The 27,028-nt window shown below is 38.4% G+C and overlaps 44 non-coding genes across 44 annotated transcripts; 16 read left to right on the top strand and 28 right to left on the bottom strand.

Annotated features, from left to right (window-relative positions):
* The first annotated feature begins 65 nt into the window (after positions 1-65).
* Trnad-guc (transfer RNA aspartic acid (anticodon GUC)) lies at positions 66-137 on the top strand. The gene has a single exon. It is a non-coding gene; the product is annotated as a tRNA-Asp (tRNA).
* Positions 138-1,060: 923 nt separating this feature from the next.
* On the bottom strand, positions 1,061-1,133 carry Trnar-ucu (transfer RNA arginine (anticodon UCU)). The gene has a single exon. It is a non-coding gene; the product is annotated as a tRNA-Arg (tRNA).
* A 170-nt stretch (positions 1,134-1,303) lies between these two features.
* Positions 1,304-1,375, top strand: Trnad-guc (transfer RNA aspartic acid (anticodon GUC)). The gene has a single exon. It is a non-coding gene; the product is annotated as a tRNA-Asp (tRNA).
* A 921-nt stretch (positions 1,376-2,296) lies between these two features.
* Positions 2,297-2,369, bottom strand: Trnar-ucu (transfer RNA arginine (anticodon UCU)). Its single transcript has one exon. It is a non-coding gene; the product is annotated as a tRNA-Arg (tRNA).
* A 159-nt stretch (positions 2,370-2,528) lies between these two features.
* Positions 2,529-2,600, bottom strand: Trnae-cuc (transfer RNA glutamic acid (anticodon CUC)). The gene has a single exon. It is a non-coding gene; the product is annotated as a tRNA-Glu (tRNA).
* Positions 2,601-2,705: 105 nt separating this feature from the next.
* Positions 2,706-2,777, top strand: Trnad-guc (transfer RNA aspartic acid (anticodon GUC)). Its single transcript has one exon. It is a non-coding gene; the product is annotated as a tRNA-Asp (tRNA).
* A 920-nt stretch (positions 2,778-3,697) lies between these two features.
* On the bottom strand, positions 3,698-3,771 carry Trnar-ucu (transfer RNA arginine (anticodon UCU)). Its single transcript has one exon. It is a non-coding gene; the product is annotated as a tRNA-Arg (tRNA).
* Positions 3,772-3,941: 170 nt separating this feature from the next.
* On the top strand, positions 3,942-4,013 carry Trnad-guc (transfer RNA aspartic acid (anticodon GUC)). The gene has a single exon. It is a non-coding gene; the product is annotated as a tRNA-Asp (tRNA).
* A 920-nt stretch (positions 4,014-4,933) lies between these two features.
* On the bottom strand, positions 4,934-5,006 carry Trnar-ucu (transfer RNA arginine (anticodon UCU)). Its single transcript has one exon. It is a non-coding gene; the product is annotated as a tRNA-Arg (tRNA).
* A 480-nt stretch (positions 5,007-5,486) lies between these two features.
* Positions 5,487-5,559, bottom strand: Trnar-ucu (transfer RNA arginine (anticodon UCU)). The gene has a single exon. It is a non-coding gene; the product is annotated as a tRNA-Arg (tRNA).
* A 159-nt stretch (positions 5,560-5,718) lies between these two features.
* Trnae-cuc (transfer RNA glutamic acid (anticodon CUC)) lies at positions 5,719-5,790 on the bottom strand. Its single transcript has one exon. It is a non-coding gene; the product is annotated as a tRNA-Glu (tRNA).
* A 105-nt stretch (positions 5,791-5,895) lies between these two features.
* Positions 5,896-5,967, top strand: Trnad-guc (transfer RNA aspartic acid (anticodon GUC)). Its single transcript has one exon. It is a non-coding gene; the product is annotated as a tRNA-Asp (tRNA).
* A 453-nt stretch (positions 5,968-6,420) lies between these two features.
* Positions 6,421-6,493, bottom strand: Trnar-ucu (transfer RNA arginine (anticodon UCU)). The gene has a single exon. It is a non-coding gene; the product is annotated as a tRNA-Arg (tRNA).
* Positions 6,494-6,652: 159 nt separating this feature from the next.
* Trnae-cuc (transfer RNA glutamic acid (anticodon CUC)) lies at positions 6,653-6,724 on the bottom strand. The gene has a single exon. It is a non-coding gene; the product is annotated as a tRNA-Glu (tRNA).
* Positions 6,725-6,829: 105 nt separating this feature from the next.
* Positions 6,830-6,901, top strand: Trnad-guc (transfer RNA aspartic acid (anticodon GUC)). Its single transcript has one exon. It is a non-coding gene; the product is annotated as a tRNA-Asp (tRNA).
* Positions 6,902-7,349: 448 nt separating this feature from the next.
* Positions 7,350-7,422, bottom strand: Trnar-ucu (transfer RNA arginine (anticodon UCU)). The gene has a single exon. It is a non-coding gene; the product is annotated as a tRNA-Arg (tRNA).
* A 159-nt stretch (positions 7,423-7,581) lies between these two features.
* Positions 7,582-7,653, bottom strand: Trnae-cuc (transfer RNA glutamic acid (anticodon CUC)). The gene has a single exon. It is a non-coding gene; the product is annotated as a tRNA-Glu (tRNA).
* An 854-nt stretch (positions 7,654-8,507) lies between these two features.
* Trnar-ucu (transfer RNA arginine (anticodon UCU)) lies at positions 8,508-8,580 on the bottom strand. The gene has a single exon. It is a non-coding gene; the product is annotated as a tRNA-Arg (tRNA).
* Positions 8,581-8,750: 170 nt separating this feature from the next.
* Positions 8,751-8,822, top strand: Trnad-guc (transfer RNA aspartic acid (anticodon GUC)). Its single transcript has one exon. It is a non-coding gene; the product is annotated as a tRNA-Asp (tRNA).
* Positions 8,823-9,743: 921 nt separating this feature from the next.
* Positions 9,744-9,816, bottom strand: Trnar-ucu (transfer RNA arginine (anticodon UCU)). Its single transcript has one exon. It is a non-coding gene; the product is annotated as a tRNA-Arg (tRNA).
* A 159-nt stretch (positions 9,817-9,975) lies between these two features.
* On the bottom strand, positions 9,976-10,047 carry Trnae-cuc (transfer RNA glutamic acid (anticodon CUC)). Its single transcript has one exon. It is a non-coding gene; the product is annotated as a tRNA-Glu (tRNA).
* A 105-nt stretch (positions 10,048-10,152) lies between these two features.
* Positions 10,153-10,224, top strand: Trnad-guc (transfer RNA aspartic acid (anticodon GUC)). The gene has a single exon. It is a non-coding gene; the product is annotated as a tRNA-Asp (tRNA).
* Positions 10,225-10,861: 637 nt separating this feature from the next.
* Positions 10,862-10,934, bottom strand: Trnar-ucu (transfer RNA arginine (anticodon UCU)). Its single transcript has one exon. It is a non-coding gene; the product is annotated as a tRNA-Arg (tRNA).
* Positions 10,935-11,093: 159 nt separating this feature from the next.
* Positions 11,094-11,165, bottom strand: Trnae-cuc (transfer RNA glutamic acid (anticodon CUC)). The gene has a single exon. It is a non-coding gene; the product is annotated as a tRNA-Glu (tRNA).
* A 105-nt stretch (positions 11,166-11,270) lies between these two features.
* Trnad-guc (transfer RNA aspartic acid (anticodon GUC)) lies at positions 11,271-11,342 on the top strand. Its single transcript has one exon. It is a non-coding gene; the product is annotated as a tRNA-Asp (tRNA).
* Positions 11,343-12,263: 921 nt separating this feature from the next.
* On the bottom strand, positions 12,264-12,336 carry Trnar-ucu (transfer RNA arginine (anticodon UCU)). The gene has a single exon. It is a non-coding gene; the product is annotated as a tRNA-Arg (tRNA).
* A 159-nt stretch (positions 12,337-12,495) lies between these two features.
* Trnae-cuc (transfer RNA glutamic acid (anticodon CUC)) lies at positions 12,496-12,567 on the bottom strand. Its single transcript has one exon. It is a non-coding gene; the product is annotated as a tRNA-Glu (tRNA).
* Positions 12,568-12,672: 105 nt separating this feature from the next.
* Trnad-guc (transfer RNA aspartic acid (anticodon GUC)) lies at positions 12,673-12,744 on the top strand. Its single transcript has one exon. It is a non-coding gene; the product is annotated as a tRNA-Asp (tRNA).
* Positions 12,745-13,381: 637 nt separating this feature from the next.
* Trnar-ucu (transfer RNA arginine (anticodon UCU)) lies at positions 13,382-13,454 on the bottom strand. The gene has a single exon. It is a non-coding gene; the product is annotated as a tRNA-Arg (tRNA).
* Positions 13,455-13,613: 159 nt separating this feature from the next.
* Positions 13,614-13,685, bottom strand: Trnae-cuc (transfer RNA glutamic acid (anticodon CUC)). Its single transcript has one exon. It is a non-coding gene; the product is annotated as a tRNA-Glu (tRNA).
* Positions 13,686-13,790: 105 nt separating this feature from the next.
* Trnad-guc (transfer RNA aspartic acid (anticodon GUC)) lies at positions 13,791-13,862 on the top strand. The gene has a single exon. It is a non-coding gene; the product is annotated as a tRNA-Asp (tRNA).
* An 808-nt stretch (positions 13,863-14,670) lies between these two features.
* Trnad-guc (transfer RNA aspartic acid (anticodon GUC)) lies at positions 14,671-14,742 on the top strand. Its single transcript has one exon. It is a non-coding gene; the product is annotated as a tRNA-Asp (tRNA).
* An 817-nt stretch (positions 14,743-15,559) lies between these two features.
* Trnar-ucu (transfer RNA arginine (anticodon UCU)) lies at positions 15,560-15,632 on the bottom strand. Its single transcript has one exon. It is a non-coding gene; the product is annotated as a tRNA-Arg (tRNA).
* A 159-nt stretch (positions 15,633-15,791) lies between these two features.
* On the bottom strand, positions 15,792-15,863 carry Trnae-cuc (transfer RNA glutamic acid (anticodon CUC)). Its single transcript has one exon. It is a non-coding gene; the product is annotated as a tRNA-Glu (tRNA).
* A 105-nt stretch (positions 15,864-15,968) lies between these two features.
* On the top strand, positions 15,969-16,040 carry Trnad-guc (transfer RNA aspartic acid (anticodon GUC)). Its single transcript has one exon. It is a non-coding gene; the product is annotated as a tRNA-Asp (tRNA).
* Positions 16,041-16,961: 921 nt separating this feature from the next.
* Positions 16,962-17,034, bottom strand: Trnar-ucu (transfer RNA arginine (anticodon UCU)). The gene has a single exon. It is a non-coding gene; the product is annotated as a tRNA-Arg (tRNA).
* A 170-nt stretch (positions 17,035-17,204) lies between these two features.
* Trnad-guc (transfer RNA aspartic acid (anticodon GUC)) lies at positions 17,205-17,276 on the top strand. Its single transcript has one exon. It is a non-coding gene; the product is annotated as a tRNA-Asp (tRNA).
* A 2,443-nt stretch (positions 17,277-19,719) lies between these two features.
* Trnar-ucu (transfer RNA arginine (anticodon UCU)) lies at positions 19,720-19,792 on the bottom strand. The gene has a single exon. It is a non-coding gene; the product is annotated as a tRNA-Arg (tRNA).
* A 1,564-nt stretch (positions 19,793-21,356) lies between these two features.
* Trnad-guc (transfer RNA aspartic acid (anticodon GUC)) lies at positions 21,357-21,428 on the top strand. The gene has a single exon. It is a non-coding gene; the product is annotated as a tRNA-Asp (tRNA).
* Positions 21,429-21,877: 449 nt separating this feature from the next.
* On the bottom strand, positions 21,878-21,950 carry Trnar-ucu (transfer RNA arginine (anticodon UCU)). Its single transcript has one exon. It is a non-coding gene; the product is annotated as a tRNA-Arg (tRNA).
* Positions 21,951-22,109: 159 nt separating this feature from the next.
* Trnae-cuc (transfer RNA glutamic acid (anticodon CUC)) lies at positions 22,110-22,181 on the bottom strand. The gene has a single exon. It is a non-coding gene; the product is annotated as a tRNA-Glu (tRNA).
* Positions 22,182-22,286: 105 nt separating this feature from the next.
* Trnad-guc (transfer RNA aspartic acid (anticodon GUC)) lies at positions 22,287-22,358 on the top strand. Its single transcript has one exon. It is a non-coding gene; the product is annotated as a tRNA-Asp (tRNA).
* A 918-nt stretch (positions 22,359-23,276) lies between these two features.
* Trnar-ucu (transfer RNA arginine (anticodon UCU)) lies at positions 23,277-23,349 on the bottom strand. Its single transcript has one exon. It is a non-coding gene; the product is annotated as a tRNA-Arg (tRNA).
* A 2,650-nt stretch (positions 23,350-25,999) lies between these two features.
* On the bottom strand, positions 26,000-26,072 carry Trnar-ucu (transfer RNA arginine (anticodon UCU)). Its single transcript has one exon. It is a non-coding gene; the product is annotated as a tRNA-Arg (tRNA).
* Positions 26,073-27,028: the final 956 nt, after the last annotated feature.

The following is a 27,028-nucleotide window of genomic DNA, read 5'->3' as shown; positions in this document are numbered from 1 at the left end:
CTCGCTGGCCGAATGCTCTGTGCTTGCAATTATCTGTGGTTTGATATCGATGTCCATTATCAGCTTCCTCGATAGTATAGTGGTGAGTATCCCCGCCTGTCACGCGGGAGACCGGGGTTCGATTCCCCGTCGGGGAGCACTTGCTTTTTTGCCTTTCTTCATATATATTGTAATTATTGTCAAGTGTAAATGAGGACAAGTTTTCGTTCCACGCTGATTGCTTCATCTAGATGTATCAACGACGAAAAAACTGTGTTATATTCTATGAATAAATTAACACCCATTTTTAAAGACCAACTTTGCTTTAATGACACTTGCCAGGCCTTGATTTTGGAATATTTATTGGTACGTGTGGTTGGAGAAAGATTGTCGTGTACTCCAAACTCACAGTTTTATTTGAGGTTACGCATGCGCAATTAATTTCCTTCTATATTACATATAAATTAGTTGAAGTTCGATATCAATTTTTACCATGATCAAGCAATGACCCACTATATCATCATACATAATTGGAAAGATAAATGCATACTCATTTGAAAAAAGGATGTCCTTTAATTCTATACGTTGTAACTCAAAATATTCACCTTAGAACAGGCACACCGGTTTTGACAGCTGTGCAGGCGACCATTTTGGGCTCAAATAGTATGACCTACTTTCGAAGCCGGTAACCATCAACAGAAAAAGTAGAGCACAAAAATGGCTTTTTTTCTTATTGCTTACAAATATACCTTCAAATTGATACCAAACCATTCCATTTGCAATGTATTTTACAAATCCTATGCAGCATGCACTGAACAATGTGTGCTAAGTATCAAACTGACTGCATGTAACCCTAAAAACAGGAGTTCCGGTTTGGGGTTGTGTGACCTTGAATGTAAGAGACTACACGAAGTGAACTTGACACTTGGCGGTAAAGCTTGGGGTCACATTATACTTAATAATTTCCCTGTATAATTCAATGTACAAACGACAATCTTAAAGAGAAAATAAATGCTACATTGTGCACATAGAGACCCAACTAAGCATACCTTTTCTGAAAGGTCTATACTACATACAAATCATTCTCCGGTGGGATTCGAACCCGCGACCTCTGGATTAGAAGTCCAGCGCGCTATTCACTGCGCTACGGGGACTTAAAATTTCCGGTCCGTCGCATCTTTTCACAGCCACACCATCCTAACCACTAGACCACTTGGGAAGCTTGAACTTCACATGTCAAGTATGTAGTAGAAATATGCCTCGCTGGCCGAATGCTCTGTGCTTGCAATTATCTGTGGTTTGATATCGATGTCCATTATCAGCTTCCTCGATAGTATAGTGGTGAGTATCCCCGCCTGTCACGCGGGAGACCGGAGTTCGATTCCCCGTCGGGGAGCACTTGCTTTTTTGCCTTTCTTCATATATATTGTAATTATTGTCAAGTGTAAATGAGGACAAGTTTTCGTTCCACGCTGATTGCTTCATCTAGATGTATCAACGACGAAAAAACTGTGTTATATTTTATGAATAAATTAACACCCATTTATAAAGACCAACTTTTCTTTAATGACACTTGCCAGGCCTTGATTTTGGAATATTTATTGGTACGTGTGGTTGGAGAAAGATTGTCGTGTACTCCAAACTCACAGTTTTATTTGAGGTTACGCATGCGCAATTAATTTCCTTCTATATTACATATAAATTAGTTGAAGTTCGATATCAATTTTTACCATGATCAAGCAATGACCCACTATATCATCATACATAATTGGAAAGATAAATGCATACTCATTTGAAAAAAGGATGTCCTTTAATTCTATACGTTGTAACTCAAAATATTCACCTTAGAACAGGCACACCGGTTTTGACAGCTGTGCAGGCGACAATTTTGGGCTCAAATAGTATGACCTACTTTCGAAGCCGGAAACCATCAACAGAAAAAGTAGAGCACAAAAATGGCTTTTTTTCTTATTGCTTACAAATATACCTTCAAATTGATACCAAACCATTCCATTTGCAATGTATTTTACAAATCCAATGCAGCATGCACTGAACAATGTGTGCTAAGTATCAAACTGACTGCATGTAACCCTAAAAACAGGAGTTCCGGTTTGGGGTTGTGTGACCTTGAATGTAAGAGACTACACGAAGTGAACTTGACACTTGGCGGTAAAGCTTGGGGTCACATTATACTTAATAATTTTCCTGTATAATTCAATGTACAAACGACAACTTAAAGAGAAAATAAATGCTACATTGTGCACATAGAGACCCAACTAAGCATACCTTTTCTGAAAGGTCTATACTACATACAAATCATTCCCGGTGGGATTCGAACCCGCGACCTCTGGATTAGAAGTCCAGCGCGCTATTCACTGCGCTACGGGGACTTAAAATGTCCGGTCCGTCGCATCTTTTCACAGCCACACGTTCGAACTTGTTTCGGTGAAATGTTGTTCACGAGCAAATAATGTCAACTATTAATACTGTTACAAGCTTCTGAAAATGCGCCTTATTTTACAACATAAACATAACTTTGCAAAAGAGAATTCCCAAGCGGGGAATCGAACCCCGGCCGCCACGGTGAGAGCGTGGAATCCTAACCACTAGACCACTTGGGAAGCTTGAACTTCACATGTCAAGTATGTAGTAGAAATATGCCTCGCTGGCCGAATGCTATGTGCTTGCAATTATCTGTGGTTTGATATCGATGTCCATTATCAGCTTCCTCGATAGTATAGTGGTGAGTATCCCCGCCTGTCACGCGGGAGACCGGGGTTCGATTCCCCGTCGGGGAGCACTTGCTTTTTTGCCTTTCTTCATATATATTGTAATTATTGTCAAGTGTAAATGAGGACAAGTTTTCGTTCCACGCTGATTGCTTCATCTAGATGTATCAACGACGAAAAAACTGTGTTATATTCTATGAATAAATTAACACCCATTTTTAAAGACCAACTTTTCTTTAATGACACTTGCCAGGCCTTGGTTTTGGAATATTTATTGGTACGTGTGGTTGGAGAAAGATTGTCGTGTACTCCAAACTCACAGTTTTATTTGAGGTTACGCATTCGCAATTAATTTCCTTCTATATTACATATAAATTAGTTGAAGTTCGATATCAATTTTTACCATGATCAAGCAATGACCCACTATATCATCATACATAATTGGAAAGATAAATGCATACTCATTTGAAAAAAAGAATGTCCTTTAATTCTATACGTTGTAACTCAAAATATTCACCTTAGAACAGGCACACCGGTTTTGACAGCTGTGCAGGCGACCATTTTGGGCTCAAATAGTATGACCTACTTTCGAAGCCGGAAACCATCAACAAAAAAGTAGAGCACAAAAATGGCTTTTTTCTTATTGCTTACAAATATACCTTCAAATTGATACCAAACCATTCCATTTGCAATGTATTTTACAAATACTATGCAGCATGCACTGAACAATGTGTGCTAAGTATCAAACTGACTGCATGTAACCCTAAAAACAGGAGTTCCGGTTTGGGGTTGTGTGACCTTGAATGTAAGAGACTACACGAAGTGAACTTGACACTTGGCGGTAAAGCTTGGGGTCACATTATACTTAATAATTTCCCTGTATAATTCAATGTACAAACGACAACTTAAAGAGAAAATAAATGCTACATTGTGCACATAGAGACCCAACTAAGCATACCTTTTCTGAAAGGTCTATACTAGATACAAATCATTCCCGGTGGGATTCGAACCCGCGACCCTCTGGATTAGAAGTCCAGCGCGCTATTCACTGCGCTACGGGGACTTAAAATTTCCGGTCCGTCGCATCTTTTCACAGCCACACCGTCCTAACCACTAGACCACTTGGGAAGCTTGAACTTCACATGTCAAGTATGTAGTAGAAATATGCCTCGCTGGCCGAATGCTCTGTGCTTGCAATTATCTGTGGTTTGATATCGATGTCCATTATCAGCTTCCTCGATAGTATAGTGGTGAGTATCCCCGCCTGTCACGCGGGAGACCGGGGTTCGATTCCCCGTCGGGGAGCACTTGCTTTTTTGCCTTTCTTCATATATATTGTAATTATTGTCAAGTGTAAATGAGGACAAGTTTTCGTTCCACGCTGATTGCTTCATCTAGATGTATCAACGACGAAAAAACTGTGTTATATTCTATGAATAAATTAACACCCATTTTTAAAGACCAACTTTTCTTTAATGACACTTGCCAGGCCTTGATTTTGGAATATTTATTGGTACGTGTGGTTGGAGAAAGATTGTCGTGTACTCCAAACTCACAGTTTTACTTGAGGTTACGCATGCGCAATTAATTTCCTTCTATATTACATATAAATTAGTTGAAGTTCGATATCAATTTTTACCATGATCAAGCAATGACCCACTATATCATCATACATAATTGGAAAGATAAATGCATACTCATTTGAAAAAAGGATGTCCTTTAATTCTATACGTTGTAACTCAAAATATTCACCTTAGAACAGGCACACCGGTTTTGACAGCTGTGCAGGCGACCATTTTGGGCTCAAATAGTATGACCTACTTTCGAAGCCGGAAACCATCAACAGAAAAAGTAGAGCACAAAAATGGCTTTTTTTCTTATTGCTTACAAATATACCTTCAAATTGATACCAAACCATTCCATTTGCAATGTATTTTACAAATCCTATCCAGCATGCACTGAACAATGTGTGCTAAGTATCAAACTGACTGCATGTAACCCTAAAAACAGGAGTTCCGGTTTGGGGTTGTGTGACCTTGAATGTAAGAGACTACACGAAGTGAACTTGACACTTGGCGGTAAAGCTTGGGGTCACATTATACTTAATAATTTCCCTGTATAATTCAATGTACAAACGACAACTTAAAGAGAAAATAAATGCTACATTGTGCACATAGAGACCCAACTAAGCAAGCTTTTCTGAAAGGTCTATACTACATACAAATCATTCCCGGTGGGATTCGAACCCGCGACCTCTGGATTAGAAGTCCAGCGCGCTATTCACTGCGCTACGGGGACTTAAAATTTCCGGTCCGTCGCATCTTTTCACAGCCACACGTTCGAACTTGTTTCGGTGAAATATTGTTCACGAGCAAATAATGTCAACTATTAATACTGTTACAAGCTTCTGAAAATGCGCCTTATTTTACAACATAAACATAACTTTGCAAAGAGAATTCCCAAGCGGGGAAGCGAACCCCGGCCGTTTCGTTCCACGCTGATTGCTTCATCTAGATGTATCAACGACGAAAAAACTGTGTTATATTCTATGAATAAATTAACACCCATTTTTAAAGACCAACTTTTCTTTAATGACACTTGCCAGGCCTTGATTTTGGAATATTTATTGGTACGTGTGGTTGGAGAAAGATTGTTGTGTACTCCAAACTTACAGTTTTACTTAAATATAGGAGACTACACGAAGTGAACTTGACACTTGGTGCACATAGAGACCCAACTAAGCATACCTTTTCTGAAAGGTCTAAACTACAGACAAATCATTCCCGGTGGGATTCGAACCCGCGACCTCTGGATTAGAAGTCCAGCGCGCTACTCACTGCGCTACGGGGACTTAAAATTTCCGGTCCGTCGCATCTTTTCACAGCCACACGTTCGAACTTGTTTCGGTGAAATGTTGTTCACGAGAAAATAATGTCAACTATTAATACTGTTACAAGATTCTGAAAATGCGCCTTATTTTACAACATAAACATAACTTTGCAAAAAAGAATTCCCAAGCGGGGAATCGAACCCCGGCCGCCACGGTGAGAGCGTGGAATCCTAACCACTAGACCACTTGGGAAGCTTGAACTTTACATGTCAAGTATGTAGTAGAAATATGCCTCGCTGGCCGAATGCTCTGTGCTTGCAATTATCTGTGGTTTGATATCGATGTCCATTATCAGCTTCCTCGATAGTATAGTGGTGAGTATCCCCGCCTGTCACGCGGGAGACCGGAGTTCGATTCCCTGTCGGGGAGCACTTGCTTTTTTGCCTTTCTTCATATATATTGTAATAATTGTCAAGTGTAACTGAGGACAAGTTTTCGTTCCACGCTGATTGCTTCATCTAGATGTATCAACGACGAAAAAACTGTGTTATATTCTATGAATAAATTAACACAGATTTTTAAAGACCAACTTTTCTTTAATGGCACGTACTTGCCAGGCCTTGATTTTGGAATATTTATTGGTACGTGTGGTTGGAGAAAGATTGTCGTGTACTCCAAACTTACAGTTTTACTTGAATGTAAGAGACTACACGAAGTGAACTTGACACTTGGCGGTTAAGCTTGGGGTCACATTATACTAAATAATTTCCTTGTATAATTCAATGTTCAAACGACAACTTAAAGAGAAAATAAATGCTACATTGTGCACATAGAGACCCACATAAGCATAACTTTTCTGAAAGGTCTATACTACATACAAATCATTCCCGGTGGGATTCGAACCCGCGACCTCTGGATTAGAAGTCCAGCGCGCTATTCACTGCGCTACGGGGACTTAAAATTTCCGGTCCGTCGCATCTTTTCACAGCCACACGTTCGAACTTGTTTCGGTGAAATGTTGTTCACGAGCAAATATTGTCAACTATTAATACTGTTACAAGCTTCTGAAAATGCGCCTTATTTTACAACATAAACATAACTTTTCAAAAGAGAATTCCCAAGCGGGGAATCGAACCCCGGCCGCCACGGTGAGAGCGTGGAATCCTAACCACTAGACCACTTGGGAAGCTTGAACTTCACATGTCAAGTATGTAGTAGAAATATGCCTCGCTGGCCAAATGCTCTGTGCTTGCAATTATCTGTGGTTTGATATCGATGTCCATTATCAGCTTCCTCGATAGTATAGTGGTGAGTATCCCCGCCTGTCACGCGGGAGACCGGGGTTCGATTCCCCGTCGGGGAGCACTTGCTTTTTGCCTTTCTTCATATATATTGTAATTATTGTCAAATGTAAATGAGGACCAGTTTTCGTTCCACGCTGATTGCTTCATCTAGATGTATCAACGACGAAAAAACTGTATTATATTTTATCAATAAATTAAAACCCATTTTTAAAGACCAACTTTTCTTTAATGACACTTGCCAGGCCTTGGTTTTGGAATATTTATTGGTACGTGTGGTTGGAGAAAGATTGTCGTGTACTCCAAACTTACAGTTTTACTTGAATGTAAGAGACTACACGAAGTGAACTTGACACTTGGCGGTTAAGCTTGGGGTCACATTATACTAAATAATTTCCTTGTATAATTCAATGTTCAAACGACAACTTTAAGAGAAAATAAATGCTACATTGTGCACATAGACACCCACATAAGCATAACTTTTCTGAAAGGTCTATACTACATACAAATCATTCCCGGTGGGATTCGAACCCGCGACCTCTGGATTAGAAGTCCAGCGCGCTATTCACTGCGCTACGGGGACTTAAAATTTCCGGTCCGTCGCATCTTTTCACAGCCTGACGTTCGAACTTGTTTCGGTGAAATGTTGTTCACGAGCAAATAATGTCAACTATTAATACTGTTACAAGCTTCTAAAAATGCGCCTTATTTTACAACATAAACATAACTTTTCAAAAGAGAATTCCCAAGCGGGGAATCGAACCCCGGCCGCCACGGTGAGAGCGTGGAATCCTAACCACTAGACCACTTGGGAAGCTTGAACTTCACATGTCAAGTATGTAGTAGAAATATGCCTCGCTGGCCAAATGCTCTGTGCTTGCAATTAACACCCATTTTTAAAGACCAACTTTTCTTTAATGACACTTGCCAGGCCTTGGTTTTGGAATATTTATTGGTACGTGTGGTTGGAGAAAGATTGTCGTGTACTCCAAACTCACAGTTTTATTTGAGGTTACGCATGCGCAATTAATTTTCTTCTATATTACATATAAATTAGTTGAAGTTCGATATCAATTTTTACCATGATCAAGCAATGACCCACTATATCATCATACATAATTGGAAAGATAAATGCATACTCATTTGAAAAAAAGAATGTCCTTTAATACTATACGTTGTAACTCAAAATATTCACCTTAGAACAGGCACACCGGTTTTGACAGCTGTGCAGGCGACCATTTTGGGCTCAAATAGTATGACCTACTTTCGAAGCCGGTAACCATCAACAAAAAAGTAGAGCACAAAAATGGCTTTTTTTCTTATTGCTTACAAATATACCTTCAAATTGATACCAAACCATTCCATTTGCAATGTATTTTACAAATCCTATGCAGCATGCACTGAACAATGTGTGCTAAGTATCAAACTGACTGCATGTAACCCTAAAAACAGGAGTTCCGGTTTGGGGTTGTGTGACCTTGAATGTAAGAGACTACACGAAGTGAACTTGACACTTGGCGGTAAAGCTTGGGGTCACATTTTACTTAATAATTTCCCTGTATAATTCAATGTACAAACGACAACTTAAAGAGAAAATAAATGCTACATTGTGCACATAGAGACCCAACTAAGCATACCTTTTCTGAAAGGTCTATACTACATACAAATCATTCTCGGTGGGATTCGAACCCGCGACCTCTGGATTAGAAGTCCAGCGCGCTATTCACTGCGCTACGGGGACTTAAAATTTCCGGTCCGTCGCATCTTTTCACAGCCACACCATCCTAACCACTAGACCACTTGGGAAGCTTGAACTTCACATGTCAAGTATGTAGTAGAAATATGCCTCGCTGGCCGAATGCTCTGTGCTTGCAATTATCTGTGGTTTGATATCGATGTCCATTATCAGCTTCCTCGATAGTATAGTGGTGAGTATCCCCGCCTGTCACGCGGGAGACCGGAGTTCGATTCCCCGTCGGGGAGCACTTGCTTTTTTGCCTTTCTTCATATATATTGTAATTATTGTCAAGTGTAAATGAGGACAAGTTTTCGTTCCACGCTGATTGCTTCATCTAGATGTATCAACGACGAAAAAACTGTGTTATATTTTATGAATAAATTAACACCCATTTTTAAAGACCAACTTTTCTTTAATGACACTTGCCAGGCCTTGATTTTGGAATATTTATTGGTACGTGTGGTTGGAGAAAGATTGTCGTGTACTCCAAACTCACAGTTTTATTTGAGGTTACGCATGCGCAATTAATTTCCTTCTATATTACATATAAATTAGTTGAAGTTCGATATCAATTTTTACCATGATCAAGCAATGACCCACTATATCATCATACATAATTGGAAAGATAAATGCATACTCATTTGAAAAAAGGATGTCCTTTAATTCTATACGTTGTAACTCAAAATATTCACCTTAGAACAGGCACACCGGTTTTGACAGCTGTGCAGGCGACAATTTTGGGCTCAAATAGTATGACCTACTTTCGAAGCCGGAAACCATCAACAGAAAAAGTAGAGCACAAAAATGGCTTTTTTTCTTATTGCTTACAAATATACCTTCAAATTGATACCAAACCATTCCATTTGCAATGTATTTTACAAATCCAATGCAGCATGCACTGAACAATGTGTGCTAAGTATCAAACTGACTGCATGTAACCCTAAAAACAGGAGTTCCGGTTTGGGGTTGTGTGACCTTGAATGTAAGAGACTACACGAAGTGAACTTGACACTTGGCGGTAAAGCTTGGGGTCACATTATACTTAATAATTTTCCTGTATAATTCAATGTACAAACGACAACTTAAAGAGAAAATAAATGCTACATTGTGCACATAGAGACCCAACTAAGCATACCTTTTCTGAAAGGTCTATACTACATACAAATCATTCCCGGTGGGATTCGAACCCGCGACCTCTGGATTAGAAGTCCAGCGCGCTATTCACTGCGCTACGGGGACTTAAAATTTCCGGTCCGTCGCATCTTTTCACAGCCACACGTTCGAACTTGTTTCGGTGAAATATTGTTCACGAGCAAATAATGTCAACTATTAATACTGTTACAAGCTTCTGAAAATGCGCCTTATTTTACAACATAAACATAACTTTGCAAAAGAGAATTCCCAAGCGGGGAATCGAACCCCGGCCGCCACGGTGAGAGCGTGGAATCCTAACCACTAGACCACTTGGGAAGCTTGAACTTCACATGTCAAGTATGTAGTAGAAATATGCCTCGCTGGCCGAATGCTCTGTGCTTGCAATTATCTGTGGTTTGATATCGATGTCCATTATCAGCTTCCTCGATAGTATAGTGGTGAGTATCCCCGCCTGTCACGCGGGAGACCGGGGTTCGATTCCCCGTCGGGGAGCACTTGCTTTTTTGCCTTTCTTCATATATATTGTGATTATTGTCAAGTGTAAATGAGGACAAGTTTTCGTTCCACGCTGATTGCTTCATCTAGATGTATCAACGACGAAAAAACTGTGTTATATTCTATGAATAAATTAACACCCATTTTTAAAGACCAACTTTTCTTTAATGACACTTGCCAGGCCTTGATTTTGGAATATTTATTGGTACGTGTGGTTGGAGAAAGATTGTCGTGTACTCCAAACTTACAGTTTTACTTGAATGTAAGAGACTACACGAAGTGAACTTGACACTTGGTGGTAAAGCTTGGGGTCACATTATACTTAATAATTTCCCTGTATAATTCAATGTTCAAACGACAACTTAAAGAGAAAATAAATGCTGCATTGTGCACATAGAGACCCACATAAGCATACCTTTTCTGAAAGGTCTAAACTACAGACAAATCATTCCCGGTGGGATTCGAACCCGCGACCTCTGGATTAGAACGAATAAACTGTGTTATATTCTATGAATAAATTAACACCCATTTTTAAAGACCAACTTTTCTTTAATGACACTTGCCAGGCCTTGATTGTGCACATAGACACCCACATAAGCATACCTTTTCTGAAAGGTCTATACTACATACAAATCATTCCCGGTGGGATTCGAACCCGCGACCTCTGGATTAGAAGTCCAGCGCGCTATTCACTGCGCTACGGGGACTTAAAATTTCCGGTCCGTCGCATCTTTTCACAGCCACACGTTCGAACTTGTTTCGGTGAAATATTGTTCACGAGCAAATAATGTCAACTATTAATACTGTTACAAGCTTCTGAAAATGCGCCTTATTTTACAACATAAACATAACTTTGCAAAAGAGAATTCCCAAGCGGGGAATCGAACCCCGGCCGCCACGGTGAGAGCGTGGAATCCTAACCACTAGACCACTTGGGAAGCTTGAACTTCACATGTCAAGTATGTAGTAGAAATATGCCTCGCTGGCCGAATGCTCTGTGCTTGCAATTATCTGTGGTTTGATATCGATGTCCATTATCAGCTTCCTCGATAGTATAGTGGTGAGTATCCCCGCCTGTCACGCGGGAGACCGGGGTTCGATTCCCCGTCGGGGAGCACTTGCTTTTTTGCCTTTCTTCATATATATTGTAATTATTGTCAAGTGTAAATGAGGACAAGTTTTCGTTCCACGCTGATTGCTTCATCTAGATGTATCAACGACGAAAAAACTGTGTTATATTTTATGAATAAATTAACACCCATTTTTAAAGACCAACTTTTCTTTAATGACACTTGCCAGGCCTTGATTTTGGAATATTTATTGGTACGTGTGGTTGGAGAAAGATTGTCGTGTACTCCAAACTCACAGTTTTATTTGAGGTTACGCATGCGCAATTAATTTCCTTCTATATTACATATAAATTAGTTGAAGTTCGATATCAATTTTTACCATGATCAAGCAATGACCCACTATATCATCATACATAATTGGAAAGATAAATGCATACTCATTTGAAAAAAGGATGTCCTTTAATTCTATACGTTGTAACTCAAAATATTCACCTTAGAACAGGCACACCGGTTTTGACAGCTGTGCAGGCGACAATTTTGGGCTCAAATAGTATGACCTACTTTCGAAGCCGGAAACCATCAACAGAAAAAGTAGAGCACAAAAATGGCTTTTTTTCTTATTGCTTACAAATATACCTTCAAATTGATACCAAACCATTCCATTTGCAATGTATTTTACAAATCCAATGCAGCATGCACTGAACAATGTGTGCTAAGTATCAAACTGACTGCATGTAACCCTAAAAACAGGAGTTCCGGTTTGGGGTTGTGTGACCTTGAATGTAAGAGACTACACGAAGTGAACTTGACACTTGGCGGTAAAGCTTGGGGTCACATTATACTTAATAATTTTCCTGTATAATTCAATGTACAAACGACAACTTAAAGAGAAAATAAATGCTACATTGTGCACATAGAGACCCAACTAAGCATACCTTTTCTGAAAGGTCTATACTACATACAAATCATTCCCGGTGGGATTCGAACCCGCGACCTCTGGATTAGAAGTCCAGCGCGCTATTCACTGCGCTACGGGGACTTAAAATTTCCGGTCCGTCGCATCTTTTCACAGCCACACGTTCGAACTTGTTTCGGTGAAATATTGTTCACGAGCAAATAATGTCAACTATTAATACTGTTACAAGCTTCTGAAAATGCGCCTTATTTTACAACATAAACATAACTTTGCAAAAGAGAATTCCCAAGCGGGGAATCGAACCCCGGCCGCCACGGTGAGAGCGTGGAATCCTAACCACTAGACCACTTGGGAAGCTTGAACTTCACATGTCAAGTATGTAGTAGAAATATGCCTCGCTGGCCGAATGCTCTGTGCTTGCAATTATCTGTGGTTTGATATCGATGTCCATTATCAGCTTCCTCGATAGTATAGTGGTGAGTATCCCCGCCTGTCACGCGGGAGACCGGGGTTCGATTCCCCGTCGGGGAGCACTTGCTTTTTTGCCTTTCTTCATATATATTGTGATTATTGTCAAGTGTAAATGAGGACAAGTTTTCGTTCCACGCTGATTGCTTCATCTAGATGTATCAACGACGAAAAAACTGTGTTATATTCTATGAATAAATTAACACCCATTTTTAAAGACCAACTTTTCTTTAATGACACTTGCCAGGCCTTGATTTTGGAATATTTATTGGTACGTGTGGTTGGAGAAAGATTGTCGTGTACTCCAAACTTACAGTTTTACTTGAATGTAAGAGACTACACGAAGTGAACTTGACACTTGGTGGTAAAGCTTGGGGTCACATTATACTTAATAATTTCCCTGTATAATTCAATGTTCAAACGACAACTTAAAGAGAAAATAAATGCTGCATTGTGCACATAGAGACCCACATAAGCATACCTTTTCTGAAAGGTCTAAACTACAGACAAATCATTCCCGGTGGGATTCGAACCCGCGACCTCTGGATTAGAACGAATAAACTGTGTTATATTCTATGAATAAATTAACACCCATTTTTAAAGACCAACTTTTCTTTAATGACACTTGCCAGGCCTTGATTGTGCACATAGACACCCACATAAGCATACCTTTTCTGAAAGGTCTAAACTACAGACAAATCATTCCCGGTGGGATTCGAACCCGCGACCTCTGGATTAGAAGTCCAGCGCGCTATTCACTGCGCTACGGGGACTTACAATTTCCGGTCCGTCGCATCTTTTCACAGCCACACGTTCGAACTTGTTTCGGTGAAATGTTGTTCACGAGAAAATAATGTCAACTATTAATACTGTTACAAGATTCTGAAAATGCGCCTTATTTTACAACATAAACATAACTTTGCAAAAGAGAATTCCCAAGCGGGGAATCGAACCCCGGCCGCCACGGTGAGAGCGTGGAATCCTAACCACTAGACCACTTGGGAAGCTTGAACTTCACATGTCAAGTATGTAGTAGAAATATGCCTCGCTGGCCGAATGCTCTGTGCTTGCAATTATCTGTGGTTTGATATCGATGTCCATTATCAGCTTCCTCGATAGTATAGTGGTGAGTATCCCCGCCTGTCACGCGGGAGACCGGGGTTCGATTCCCCGTCGGGGAGCACTTGCTTTTTTGCCTTTCTTCATATATATTGTAATTATTGTCAAGTGTAAATGAGGACAAGTTTTCGTTCCACGCTGATTGCTTCATCTAGATGTATCAACGACGAAAAAACTGTGTTATATTCTATGAATAAATTAACACCCATTTTTAAAGACCAACTTTTCTTTAATGACACTTGCCAGGCCTTGATTTTGGAATATTTATTGGTACGTGTGGTTGGAGAAAGATTGTCGTGTACTCCAAACTCACAGTTTTACTTGAGGTTACGCATGCGCAATTAATTTCCTTCTATATTACATATAAATTAGTTGAAGTTCGATATCAATTTTTACCATGATCAAGCAATGACCCACTATATCATCATACATAATTGGAAAGATAAATGCATACTCATTTGAAAAAAGGATGTCCTTTAATTCTATACGTTGTAACTCAAAATATTCACCTTAGAACAGGCACACCGGTTTTGACAGCTGTGCAGGCGACCATTTTGGGCTCAAATAGTATGACCTACTTTCGAAGCCGGAAACCATCAACAGAAAAAGTAGAGCACAAAAATGGCTTTTTTTCTTATTGCTTACAAATATACCTTCAAATTGATACCAAACCATTCCATTTGCAATGTATTTTACAAATCCTATGCAGCATGCACTGAACAATGTGTGCTAAGTATCAAACTGACTGCATGTAACCCTAAAAACAGGAGTTCCGGTTTGGGGTTGTGTGACCTTGAATGTAAGAGACTACACGAAGTGAACTTGACACTTGGCGGTAAAGCTTGGGGTCACATTATGCCATTATCAGCTTCCTCGATAGTATAGTGGTGAGTATCCCCGCCTGTCACGCGGGAGACCGGGGTTCGATTCCCCGTCGGGGAGCACTTGCTTTTTTGCCTTTCTTCATATATATTGTGATTATTGTCAAGTGTAAATGAGGACAAGTTTTCGTTCCACGCTGATTGCTTCATCTAGATGTATCAACGACGAAAAAACTGTGATATATTCTATGAATAAATTAACACCCATTTTTAAAGACCAACTTTTCTTTAATGACACTTGCCAGGCCTTGATTTTGGAATATTTATTGGTACGTGTGGTTGGAGAAAGATTGTCGTGTACTCCAAACTTACAGTTTTACTTGAATGTAAGAGACTACACGAAGTGAACTTGACACTTGGTGGTAAAGCTTGGGGTCACATTATACTTAATAATTTCCCTGTATAATTCAATGTTCAAACGACAACTTAAAGAGAAAATAAATGCTGCATTGTGCACATAGAGACCCACATAAGCATACCTTTTCTGAAAGGTCTAAACTACAGACAAATCATTCCCGGTGGGATTCGAACCCGCGACCTCTGGATTAGAACGAAAAAACTGTGTTATATTCTATGAATAAATTAACACCCATTTTTAAAGACCAACTTTTCTTTAATGACACTTGCCAGGCCTTGATTTTGGAATATTTATTGGTACGTGTGGTTGGAGAAAGATTGTCGTGTATTCCAAACTTACAGTTTTACTTGAATGTGAACTTGACACTTGGTGGTAAAGCTTGGGGTCACATTATACTTAATAATTTCCCTGTATAATTCAATGTTCAAACGACAACTTAAAGAGAAAATAAATGCTGCATTGTGCACATAGACACCCACATAAGCATACCTTTTCTGAAAGGTCTATACTACAGACAAATCATTCCCGGTGGGATTCGAACCCGCGACCTCTGGATTAGAAGTCCAGCGCGCTATTCACTGCGCTACGGGGACTTAAAATTTCCGGTCCGTCGCATCTTTTCACAGCCACACGTTCGAACTTGTTTCGGTGAAATGTTGTTCACGAGAAAATAATGTCAACTATTAATACTGTTACAAGATTCTGAAAATGCGCCTTATTTTACAACATAAACATAACTTTTCAAAAGAGAATTCCCAAGCGGGGAATCGAACCCCGGCCGCCACGGTGAGAGCGTGGAATCCTAACCACTAGACCACTTGGGAAGCTTGAACTTCACATGTCAAGTATGTAGTAGAAATATGCCTCGCTGGCCGAATGCTCTGTGCTTGCAATTATCTGTGGTTTGATATCGATGTCCATTATCAGCTTCCTCGATAGTATAGTGGTGAGTATCCCCGCCTGTCACGCGGGAGACCGGGGTTCGATTCCCCGTCGGGGAGCACTTGCTTTTTTGCCTTTCTTCATATATATTGTAATTATTGTCAAGTGTAAATGAGGACAAGTTTTCGTTCCACGCTGATTGCTTCATCTAGATGTATCAACGACGAAAAAACTGTGATATATTCTATGAATAAATTAACACCCATTTTTAAAGACCAACTTTTCTTTAATGACACTTGCCAGGCCTTGGTTTTGGAATATTTATTGGTACGTGTGGTTGGAGAAAGATTGTCGTGTACTCCAAACTCACAGTTTTATTTGAGGTTACGCATGCGCAATTAATTTCCTTCTATATTACATATAAATTAGTTGAAGTTCGATATCAATTTTTACCATGATCAAGCAATGACCCACTATATCATCATACATAATTGGAAAGATAAATGCATACTCATTTGAAAAAAAGAATGTCCTTTAATTCTATACGTTGTAACTCAAAATATTCACCTTAGAACAGGCACACCGGTTTTGACAGCTGTGCAGTCGACCATTTTGGGCTCAAATAGTATGACCTACTTTCGAAGCCGGAAACCATCAACAAAAAAGTAGAGCACAAAAATGGCTTTTTTTCTTATTGCTTACAAATATACCTTCAAATTGATACCAAACCATTCCATTTGCAATGTATTTTACAAATCCTATGCAGCATGCACTGAACAATGTGTGCTAAGTATCAAACTGACTGCATGTAACCCTAAAAACAGGAGTTCCGGTTTGGGGTTGTGTGACCTTGAATGTAAGAGACTACACGAAGTGAACTTGACACTTGGCGGTAAAGCTTGGGGTCACATTATACTTAATAATTTCCCTGTATAATTCAATGTACAAACGACAACTTAAAGAGAAAATAAATGCTACATTGTGCACATAGAGACCCAACTAAGCATACCTTTTCTGAAAGGTCTATACTACATACAAATCATTCTCGGTGGGATTCGAACCCGCGACCTCTGGATTAGAAGTCCAGCGCGCTATTCACTGCGCTACGGGGACTTAAAATTTCCGGTCCGTCGCATCTTTTCACAGCCACACCATCCTAACCACTAGACCACTTGGGAAGCTTGAACTTCACATGTCAAGTATGTAGTAGAAATATGCCTCGCTGGCCGAATGCTCTGTGCTTGCAATTATCTGTGGTTTGATATCGATGTCCATTATCAGCTTCCTCGATAGTATAGTGGTGAGTATCCCCGCCTGTCACGCGGGAGACCGGAGTTCGATTCCCCGTCGGGGAGCACTTGCTTTTTTGCCTTTCTTCATATATATTGTAATTATTGTCAAGTGTAAATGAGGACAAGTTTTCGTTCCACGCTGATTGCTTCATCTAGATGTATCAACGACGAAAAAACTGTGTTATATTTTATGAATAAATTAACACCCATTTTTAAAGACCAACTTTTCTTTAATGACACTTGCCAGGCCTTGATTTTGGAATATTTATTGGTACGTGTGGTTGGAGAAAGATTGTCGTGTACTCCAAACTTAGATAATTACATCATTTGGACTGGTCTTGACTTTTGTGCAGCACTTACTTTTCTTTTGGATAACTTGTTTGTTGAATTTAATGGTAAAATATTTAAACAAATTATTGGCGTTCCTATGGGTACTAATTGTGCGCCACTTATAGCTGACCTTTTTTATATTGTTATGAAAGCGAATTTATGTTAGAATTATCTAAAACTAAGCAAGTAGATTTGATTAATTGTTTTAACCTTACTAGTAGGTACATTGATGACATACTTAATTTAGATAATCCATTATTTGAACAATATATTTACAAAATCTACCCAAAAGAACTAGTCTTAAATAGATCGTGTATATCCAATACAGACGCTGCGTATTTAGACTTACATTTAACTATTAAAAATAATTTGATCAAAACTAGTTTATACGACAAACGGGACGATTTTAACTTTGAAATTGTGAATTTTCCGTTTCTAGATGGCAACATCCCTAAAGGACCTTCCTATGGTATTTACATTTCGCAGTTGGTACGTTATGCCAGAGCATGTTCGTGTATTAAAGATTTTAATGATCGTAATCTAATATTAACTAAAAAATTGCTAAAACAAGGCTTTTTGTATCATAACCTAAGAAATAAATTTGCTAGATTTTACTCTAAGTATGGTGATTTAATTTCAAAATATAATGTTTCTTTAAAATGGAATTTAAATAATGGAATCTCCCATCCATCATTTTACGGAGATGTTTTGAAGCGTGTCCGCAAATTAAAATATGTTAAACCAAATGTTCATATTAAACTTTTCAATTTAATTAACTTGTTTTCATCAAAAGGATACGATGCTTATGTACTTAAAAGCACGTATTTGATGGTTTTCGATTCACTATATCTTTCTTCCCTTAAAATTTGGAATCATATGTGATATTATAGGCATTTTTCACTGTTGAATAAAATTGTGTCATTGTGTCGTATGAACAAATCTGCATGAATACTACATTATAGGCATTTTTCACTTTTGAATAAAATTGTGTCATTGTGTCGTATGAACAAATCTGCATGTAAACTACATTTGGACTCAAATCGTACATCAAATCATTTCTGTCTTTAGTTGTCTAAACACCTATATACTGTTTGATTCCAATAATGTCGCTTTAATGGAATTACCATTTTTATTCATTTGCTTCTTAATATTTAATCACCTAAACTTGTTTTATTAGTAGCACAGCCCCATTAATATTTTTATTTAGTACTGCCCTTGGAATTTGTTCACGTTATTATGTCATTATGGATTTTTGTGACGTCATACGACCGACTTTCCCAGTTGTAATCTACATGCATAGGTCATTGGGTTTATAACGTTCCATTTTATTTATATTTTCTCTCTGATAGGCGTTTCTTGTTTGATTTAATTATTTTTAATTTGTTTAGCAGTCGCATAAACAACCAAGCTATGTAATATGGAATTTTTACACCCATAATTGCTGCTTCTTCCTGTATTTGCGCGATGATTATCTGAGATATTAACTCTATGATTCTATATTCTCAAATCTTTTCTATAAAGAAGGAATGTAGTTGACAATTGTTAAAAGTTTTATTTGATCGTTCGTCAAAAAGTTGTAATTCTGTTACTCTTGTAACTTCAATGCAATAGAGTAATTAAATAGTCATTAAATTGAATGCGTTTAAATTCCCTTTTATTATTGTTTAATTTGAGTTACAATGCTATGACGTTAAATTTTATTTACACTTAAATGTATTATGAATATTGCTGGGCCAAGTGTGAGGTTGAGCGCTCTATAACCAGGTTTAAACCCCCAATGCTTTGCATTGACCGTTCCAAGGCGGTGACCCCAGCTTTATTCATATTTTGTGTTTATGTTGGTTTGTATTGTGCTGAATTGTGCTGTTCTGTACTGTTTGGGCAATCGGTCACTTGCCTTAAATAAAGGACCAACTAAATGTTTTTAATGAAAATTCAATACTGCTCCAGCAGCTGGAGTTTCACTTCTTTATATTACAGTTTTACTTGAATGTAAGAGACTACACGAAGTGAACTTGACACTTGGTGGTAAAGCTTGGGGTAACATTATACTTAATAATTTCCTTGTATAATTCAATGTTCAAACGACAACTTAAAGAGAAAATAAATGCTACATTGTGCACATAGAGACCCACATAAGCCTACCTTTTCTGAAAGGTCTAAACTACAGACAAATCATTCCCGGTGGGATTCGAACCCGCGACCTCTGGATTAGAAGTCCAGCGCCCTATTCACTGCGCTACGGGGACTTAAAATTTCCGGTCCGTCGCATCTTTTCACAGCCACACGTTCGAACTTGTTTCGGTGAAATGTTGTTCACGAGAAAATAATGTCAACTATTAATACTGTTACAAGATTCTGAAAATGCGCCTTATTTTACAACATAAACATAACTTTGCAAAAGAGAATTACCAAGCGGGGAATCGAACACCGGCCGCCATGGTGAGAGCGTGGAATCCTAACCACTAGACCACTTGGAAAGCTTGAGCTTCACATGTCAAGTATGTATTAGAAATATGCCTCGCTGGCCGAATGCTCTGTGCTTGCAATTATCTGTGGTTTGATATCGATGTCCATTATCAGCTTCCTCGATAGTATAGTGGTGAGTATCCCCGCCTGTCACGACCGGGGTTCGATTCCACGTCGGGGAGCACTTGCTGTTTTGCCTTTCGTCATATATATTGTAATTATTGTTAAGTGTAAATGAAGCTAAGTTTTCGTTCCACGCTGATTGCTTCATCTAGATGTATCAACGACGAAAAAACTGTGTTATATTCTATGAATAAATTAACACCCATTTTTAAAGACCAACTTTTCTTTAATGACACTTGCCAGGCCTTGGTTTTGGAATATTTATTGGTACGTGTGGTTGGAGAAAGATTGTCGTGTACTCCAAACTCACAGTTTTACTTGAGGTTACGCATGCGCAATTAATTTTCTTCTATATTACATATAAATTAGTTGAAGTTCGATATCAATTTTTACCATGATCAAGCAATGACCCACTATATCATCATACATAATTGGAAAGATAAATGCATACTCATTTGAAAAAAGGATGTCCTTTAATTCTATACGTTGTAACTCAAAATATTCACCTTAGAACAGGCACACCGGTTTTGACAGCTGTGCAGGAACATTTTGGGCTCAAATAGTATGGCCTACTTTCGAAGCCGGAAACCATCAACAGAAAAAGTAGAGCACAAAAATGGCTTATTTTCTTATTGCTTACAAATATACCTTCAAATTGATACCAAACCATTCCGTTTGCAATTTTTTTTACAAATCCTATGCAGCATGCACTGAACAATGTGTGCTAAGTATCAAACTGACTGCATGTCACCCTAAAAACAGGAGTTCCGGTTTGGGGTTGTGTGACCTTGAATGTAAGAGACTACACGAAGTGAACATGACACTTGGCGGTAAAGCTTGGGGTCACATTATACTTAATAATTTCCCTGTATAATTCAATGTACAAACGACAACTTAAAGAGAAAATAAATGCTACATTGTGCACATAGAGACCCAACTAAGCATACCTTTTCTGAAAGGTCTATACTACATACAAATCATTCCCGGTGGGATTCGAACCCGCGACCTCTGGATTAGAAGTCCAGCGCGTTATTCACTAAGCTACGGGGACTTAAAATTTCCGGTCCGTCGCATCTTTTCACAGCCACACCATCCTAACCACTAGACCACTTAGGAAGCTTGAACTTCACATGTCAAGTATGTAGTAGAAATATGCCTCGCTGGCCGAATGCTCTGTGCTTGCAATTATCTGTGGTTTGATATCGATGTCCATTATCAGCTTCCTCGATAGTATAGTGGTGAGTATCCCCGCCTGTCACGCGGGAGACCGGGGTTCGATTCCCCGTCGGGGAGCACTTGCTTTTTTGCCTTTCTTCATATATATTGTAATTATTGTCAAGTGTAAATGAGGACAAGTTTTCGTTCCACGCTGATTGCTTCATCTAGATGTATCAACGACGAAAAAACTGTGTTATATTCTATGAATAAATTAACACCCATTTTTAAAGACCAACTTTTCTTTAATGACACTTGCCAGGCCTTGATTTTGGAATATTTATTGGTACGTGTGGTTGGAGAAAGATTGTCGTGTACTCCAAACTTACAGTTTTACTTGAATGTAAGAGACTACACGAAGTGAACATGACACTTGGCGGTAAAGCTTGGGGTCACATTATACTTAATAATTTCCCTGTATAATTCAATGTACAAACGACAACTTAAAGAGAAAATAAATGCTACATTGTGCACATAGAGACCCAACTAAGCATACCTTTTCTGAAAGGTCTATACTACATACAAATCATTCCCGGTGGGATTCGAACCCGCAACCTCTGGATTAGAAGTCCAGCGCGCTATTCACTGCGCTACGGGGACTTAAAATTTCCGGTCCGTCGCATCTTTTCACAGCCACACGTTCGAACTTGTTTCGGTGAAATGTTGTTCACGAGCAAATAATGTCAACTATTAATACTGTTACAAGCTTCTGAAAATGCGCCTTATTTCACAACATAAACATAACTTTGCAAAAGAGAATTCCCAAGCGGGGAATCGAACCCCGGCCGCCACGGTGAGAGCGTGGAATCCTAACCACTAGACCACTTGGGAAGCTTGAACTTCACATGTCAAGTATGTAGTAGAAATATGCCTCGCTGGCCAAATGCTCTGTGCTTGCAATTATCTGTGGTTTGATATCGATGTCCATTATCAGCTTCCTCGATAGTATAGTGGTGAGTATCCCCGCCTGTCACGCGGGAGACCGGGGTTCGATTCCCCGTCGGGGAGCACTTGCTTTTTTGCCTTTCTTCATATATATTGTAATTATTGTCAAGTGTAAATGTGGACAAGTTTTCGTTCCACGCTGATTGCTTCATCTAGATGTATCAACGACGAAAAAACTGTTATATTCTATGAATAAATTAACACCCATTTTTAAAGACCAACTTGTCTTTAATGACACTTGCCAGGCCTTGGTTTTGGAATATTTATTGGTACGTTTGGTTGGAGAAAGATTGTCGTGTACTCCAAACTCACAGTTTTACTTGAGGTTACGCATGCGCAATTAATTTCCTTCTATATTACATATAAATTAGTTGAAGTTCGATATCAATTTTACCCTGATCAAGCAATGACCCACTATATCATCATACATAATTGGAAAGATAAATGCATACTCATTTGAAAAAAAAGATGTCCTTTAATTCTATACGTTGTAACTCAAAATATTCACCTTAGAACAGGCACACCGGTTTTGACAGCTGTGCAGGCGACCATTTTGGGCTCAAATAGTATGACAAACTTTCGAAGCCGGAAACCATCAACAAAAAAGTAGAGCACAAAAATGGCTTTTTTTCTTATTGCTTACAAATATACCTTCAAATTGATACCAAACCATTCCATTTGCAATGTATTTTACAAATCCTATGCAGCATGCACTGAACAATGTGTGCTAAGTATCAAACTGACTGCATGTAACCCTAAAAACAGGAGTTCCGGTTTGGGGTTGTGTGACCTTGAATGTAAGAGACTACACGAAGTGAACATGACACTTGGCGGTAAAGCTTGGGGTCACATTATACTTAATAATTTCCCTGTATAATTCAATGTACAAACGACAACTTAAAGAGAAAATAAATGCTACATTGTGCACATAGAGACCCAACTAAGCATACCTTTTCTGAAAGGTCTATACTACATACAAATCATTCCCGGTGGGATTCGAACCCGCGACCTCTGGATTAGAAGTCCAGCGCGCTATTCACTGCGCTACGGGGACTTAAAATTTCCGGTCCGTCGCATCTTTTCACAGCCACACGTTCGAACTTGTTTCGGTGAAATGTTGTTCACGAGCAAATAATGTCAACTATTAATACTGTTACAAGCTTCTGAAAATGCGCCTTATTTCACAACATAAACATAACTTTGCAAAAGAGTATCCCCGCCTGTCACGCGGGAGACCGGGGTTCGATTCCCCGTCGGGGAGCACTTGCTTTTTTGCCTTTCTTCATATATATTGTAATTATTGTCAAGTGTAAATGAGGACAAGTTTTCGTTCCACGCTGATTGCTTCATCTAGATGTATCAACGACGAAAAAACTGTGTTATATTCTATGAATAAATTAACACCCATTTTTAAAGACCAACTTTTCTTTAATGACACTTGCCAGGCCTTGATTTTGGAATATTTATTGGTACGTGTGGTTGGAGAAAGATTGTCGTGTACTCCAAACTTAGATAATTACATCATTTGGACTGGTCTTGACTTTTGTGCAGCACTTACTTTTCTTTTGGATAACTTGTTTGTTGAATTTAATGGTAAAATATTTAAACAAATTATTGGCGTTCCTATGGGTACTAATTGTGCGCCACTTATAGCTGACCTTTTTTATATTGTTATGAAAGCGAATTTATGTTAGAATTATCTAAAACTAAGCAAGTAGATTTGATTAATTGTTTTAACCTTACTAGTAGGTACATTGATGACATACTTAATTTAGATAATCCATTATTTGAACAATATATTTACAAAATCTACCCAAAAGAACTAGTCTTAAATAGATCGTGTATATCCAATACAGACGCTGCGTATTTAGACTTACATTTAACTATTAAAAATAATTTGATCAAAACTAGTTTATACGACAAACGGGACGATTTTAACTTTGAAATTGTGAATTTTCCGTTTCTAGATGGCAACATCCCTAAAGGACCTTCCTATGGTATTTACATTTCGCAGTTGGTACGTTATGCCAGAGCATGTTCGTGTATTAAAGATTTTAATGATCGTAATCTAATATTAACTAAAAAATTGCTAAAACAAGGCTTTTTGTATCATAACCTAAGAAATAAATTTGCTAGATTTTACTCTAAGTATGGTGATTTAATTTCAAAATATAATGTTTCTTTAAAATGGAATTTAAATAATGGAATCTCCCATCCATCATTTTACGGAGATGTTTTGAAGCGTGTCCGCAAATTAAAATATGTTAAACCAAATGTTCATATTAAACTTTTCAATTTAATTAACTTGTTTTCATCAAAAGGATACGATGCTTATGTACTTAAAAGCACGTATTTGATGGTTTTCGATTCACTATATCTTTCTTCCCTTAAAATTTGGAATCATATGTGATATTATAGGCATTTTTCACTGTTGAATAAAATTGTGTCATTGTGTCGTATGAACAAATCTGCATGAATACTACATTATAGGCATTTTTCACTTTTGAATAAAATTGTGTCATTGTGTCGTATGAACAAATCTGCATGTAAACTACATTTGGACTCAAATCGTACATCAAATCATTTCTGTCTTTAGTTGTCTAAACACCTATATACTGTTTGATTCCAATAATGTCGCTTTAATGGAATTACCATTTTTATTCATTTGCTTCTTAATATTTAATCACCTAAACTTGTTTTATTAGTAGCACAGCCCCATTAATATTTTTATTTAGTACTGCCCTTGGAATTTGTTCACGTTATTATGTCATTATGGATTTTTGTGACGTCATACGACCGACTTTCCCAGTTGTAATCTACATGCATAGGTCATTGGGTTTATAACGTTCCATTTTATTTATATTTTCTCTCTGATAGGCGTTTCTTGTTTGATTTAATTATTTTTAATTTGTTTAGCAGTCGCATAAACAACCAAGCTATGTAATATGGAATTTTTACACCCATAATTGCTGCTTCTTCCTGTATTTGCGCGATGATTATCTGAGATATTAACTCTATGATTCTATATTCTCAAATCTTTTCTATAAAGAAGGAATGTAGTTGACAATTGTTAAAAGTTTTATTTGATCGTTCGTCAAAAAGTTGTAATTCTGTTACTCTTGTAACTTCAATGCAATAGAGTAATTAAATAGTCATTAAATTGAATGCGTTTAAATTCCCTTTTATTATTGTTTAATTTGAGTTACAATGCTATGACGTTAAATTTTATTTACACTTAAATGTATTATGAATATTGCTGGGCCAAGTGTGAGGTTGAGCGCTCTATAACCAGGTTTAAACCCCCAATGCTTTGCATTGACCGTTCCAAGGCGGTGACCCCAGCTTTATTCATATTTTGTGTTTATGTTGGTTTGTATTGTGCTGAATTGTGCTGTTCTGTACTGTTTGGGCAATCGGTCACTTGCCTTAAATAAAGGACCAACTAAATGTTTTTAATGAAAATTCAATACTGCTCCAGCAGCTGGAGTTTCACTTCTTTATATTACAGTTTTACTTGAATGTAAGAGACTACACGAAGTGAACTTGACACTTGGTGGTAAAGCTTGGGGTAACATTATACTTAATAATTTCCTTGTATAATTCAATGTTCAAACGACAACTTAAAGAGAAAATAAATGCTACATTGTGCACATAGAGACCCACATAAGCCTACCTTTTCTGAAAGGTCTAAACTACAGACAAATCATTCCCGGTGGGATTCGAACCCGCGACCTCTGGATTAGAAGTCCAGCGCCCTATTCACTGCGCTACGGGGACTTAAAATTTCCGGTCCGTCGCATCTTTTCACAGCCACACGTTCGAACTTGTTTCGGTGAAATGTTGTTCACGAGAAAATAATGTCAACTATTAATACTGTTACAAGATTCTGAAAATGCGCCTTATTTTACAACATAAACATAACTTTGCAAAAGAGAATTACCAAGCGGGGAATCGAACACCGGCCGCCATGGTGAGAGCGTGGAATCCTAACCACTAGACCACTTGGAAAGCTTGAGCTTCACATGTCAAGTATGTATTAGAAATATGCCTCGCTGGCCGAATGCTCTGTGCTTGCAATTATCTGTGGTTTGATATCGATGTCCATTATCAGCTTCCTCGATAGTATAGTGGTGAGTATCCCCGCCTGTCACGACCGGGGTTCGATTCCACGTCGGGGAGCACTTGCTGTTTTGCCTTTCGTCATATATATTGTAATTATTGTTAAGTGTAAATGAAGCTAAGTTTTCGTTCCACGCTGATTGCTTCATCTAGATGTATCAACGACGAAAAAACTGTTATATTCTATGAATAAATTAACACCCATTTTTAAAGACCAACTTTTCTTTAATGACACTTGCCAGGCCTTGGTTTTGGAATATTTATTGGTACGTGTGGTTGGAGAAAGATTGTCGTGTACTCCAAACTCACAGTTTTACTTGAGGTTACGCATGCGCAATTAATTTCTTCTATATTACATATAAATTAGTTGAAGTTCGATATCAATTTTACCATGATCAAGCAATGACCCACTATATCATCATACATAATTGGAAAGATAAATGCATACTCATTTGAAAAAAAGGATGTCCTTTAATTCTATACGTTGTAACTCAAAATATTCACCTTAGAACAGGCACACCGGTTTTGACAGCTGTGCAGGAACATTTTGGGCTCAAATAGTATGGCCTACTTTCGAAGCCGGAAACCATCAACAGAAAAAGTAGAGCACAAAA

This window comes from Dreissena polymorpha, chromosome 5, assembly GCF_020536995.1.
Source record: "Dreissena polymorpha isolate Duluth1 chromosome 5, UMN_Dpol_1.0, whole genome shotgun sequence".
Classification (NCBI taxonomy): Eukaryota; Metazoa; Mollusca; class Bivalvia; order Myida; family Dreissenidae; genus Dreissena; species Dreissena polymorpha.
The sequence above is the reverse complement of the archived record's forward strand: the minus strand, read 5'-3'. Positions and strand labels throughout refer to the sequence as shown.